The sequence below is a fragment of the Octodon degus genome, unplaced genomic scaffold (genome assembly GCF_000260255.1).
Source record: "Octodon degus isolate 3935 unplaced genomic scaffold, OctDeg1.0 scaffold00094, whole genome shotgun sequence".
NCBI lineage: Eukaryota > Metazoa > Chordata > Mammalia > Rodentia > Octodontidae > Octodon > Octodon degus.
The window spans coordinates 4819231-4821884 of NW_004524670.1; the positions used below are offsets into that span (position 1 = coordinate 4819231).

Below are 2654 nucleotides of genomic sequence, written 5' to 3' on the forward strand. Positions count from 1 at the left end.
GGGCCTGCCAGCCTCTATAACTGTACAGGACAACTTCCTAAAATCTAAAATAGCCTAGTGGTTCTGCTTATCTAGAACATCCTAAAACACCATCTTTACCTACTACTAAATGAGTTAAATAGCATCTTGGACACATCTCTAGTTTTAGTAAGGTATGTTCTCATATCACTTTTAAAATGCACAATTCAGCAGAGCCTAGAGGTTGATGCAGAGACAAAGAAGACTCTTTTTCTGGCCTTGTCCCAGCAATTACCTCCTTTTGGGAGCCTCCTACAGGAGTAGCGGTGGCAGGAAAGGACCCCAGTGTCTGACAGGCAGGACCTGGCTAAACACCATCTCTGTGCCATCTCAACAAGACCATAAGAAGAGTGAAAATAAAAACTTACAATGGAGGGCCGGTCTTCTTTCGACCCCTTGCTGCTCCGTACCGGAGTTAGTGGCTGGACCTCCTGCTACCTCGTGTAAAGATGCTACCCTTCCCTTTGTTCTGGGCAACACGGCCTCTGCAGAGATGTGGTCAGCTGGCCAAGATGGCTACTCAGGCCCAGCACAGGAAGGCAGCCCAGACTCGGACTGGAGAGGCGACTCAGGGCTGGACTGGCCAAGAGAGTCTCTCCGACAGTGACCCTGAGATGTGGGAGCTGCTACAGAAAGAGAAGGACAGGCAGTGCCGCGGCCTGGAGCTCATTGCCTCAGAGAACTTCTGCAGCTGAGCTGCGCTGGAGGCCCTGGGGTCCTGTCTGAACAACAAGTACTCGGAGGGTTATCCTGGCAAGAGATACTATGGAGGAGCAGAGGTAGTGGATGAAATCGAGCTGCTATGCCAGCGCCGTGCCTTGGAAGCCTTTGACCTAGATCCTACACAGTGGGGAGTCAATGTCCAGCCCTATTCGGGGTCTCCAGCCAACCTGGCTGCCTACACAGCCCTTCTGCAACCTCATGACCGAATCATGGGGCTGGACCTGCCCGATGGGGGCCATCTCACCCATGGCTACATGTCTGATGTCAAGCGGATCTCTGCCACATCCATCTTCTTCGAGTCTATGCCCTACAAGCTCAATCCCCAAACTGGCCTCATAGACTATGACCAGCTGGCACTGACGGCTCGACTTTTCCGACCACGGCTCATAATAGCTGGTACCAGTGCTTATGCTCGCCTCATTGACTACGCCCGCATGAGAGAGGTTTGTGATGAGGTCAAGGCACACCTGCTGGCAGACATGGCCCACATCAGTGGCTTGGTGGCCGCCAAGGTGATTCCTTCACCTTTCCAGTATGCAGACATCGTCACCACTACCACTCACAAGACACTTCGAGGGGCCAGGTCAGGACTCATCTTCTACCGGAAAGGGGTACAGGCTGTGGACCCCAAGACTGGCCAGGAGATCCCTTACACATTTGAGGACCGAATCAACTTTGCTGTGTTCCCCTCCCTACAGGGGGGCCCTCACAACCATGCCATTGCTGCGGTAGCTGTGGCTCTCAAGCAGGCCTCTACACCCATGTTCCGGGAGTACTCCCTGCAGGTTTTGAAGAATGCTCGGGCCATGGCTGACGCCCTCCTAGGTCGAGGCTACTCACTGGTGTCTGGTGGCACTGACAACCACCTGGTGCTCGTCGATCTGCGGCCCAAGGGCTTGGATGGAGCTCCGGCTGAGCGAGTCCTGGAGCTTGTGTCCATCACTGCTAACAAGAACACCTGTCCTGGAGACCGAAGTGCCATCACCCCTGGGGGCCTGCGGCTCGGGGCCCCAGCCTTGACCTCTCAACAGTTCCGTGAAGATGACTTCCGGAGAGTTGTGGACTTTATTGATGAAGGGGTCAACATTGGATTGGAGGAGAAGCGCAAGACTGCCAAGCTCCAGGATTTCAAGTCCTTCCTGCTCAAGGATCCAGAAACAATCCAGAGTCTGACCAACCTCAGGCAGCGGGTGGAGCAGTTTGCCAGGGCCTTCCCTATGCCTGGTTTTCATGAACGCTGAAGGCACCTGGGGTTGAGGCCTGTGGCCTCTGCTTCACCCCCCTGGTCTGCTGGAAGAGAACACCACTTACCTATTTTTTGATGGAGGAGGAAAGTCCACCTAGCCAGACCATTTAGGGCAAGAGCGAAGTACAGTCTCTCTTCCCAGAAATTAGAGCTTTCTTTTTTTTGTAATCAGATTTAGAAGAACCCTCCTCCCCCAGCTTTCTGCCTTCTCTGCCATTATCTCAGTGTTACTTTGGCTCTTTCTTGGGGAGGGGGTTTATCCTGCTGAGCCAGAGAAAGGGGTGGGCAGGCACCCTCCTTCCTGTTTTTATCTAATAAAATGCTAACCCGCAAAAAAAAAAAAAAAAAAAAAAAAAAAAAAACTTACAATGCATACAACAAAAATAAATGGAGTCATATAGGATTACAACCCAAAACGCTGAATAAATATCCATGCAGTCATAGTGAGAAAAATAGATGGTTAAATAAACAAATGGAGGTCAACAGAAAAATCTCCTCTGTAGAATTTATGTATATGCTCCTAATTTATGTATATGCTCTGCTATTAAAGAAGCACAGCATAACTCCCCTCTCCTTTAGTATGGACCTTGTGGCTTTCTTCCATGCAAATTTAGGAGAGAAAAAATAATTTTACCATGGAGAAACCTGATGAACACTAACTCAACTA

The 2654-nt window shown here is 50.6% G+C and overlaps 1 pseudogene across 1 annotated transcript; it reads left to right on the forward strand.

Annotated features, from left to right (window-relative positions):
• Positions 1-399: 399 nt before the first annotated feature.
• LOC101591554 lies at positions 400-2307 on the forward strand (annotated as a pseudogene). Its single transcript, XR_002822508.1, has one exon. The product of XR_002822508.1 is annotated as a serine hydroxymethyltransferase, mitochondrial pseudogene (transcript).
• Positions 2308-2654: the final 347 nt, after the last annotated feature.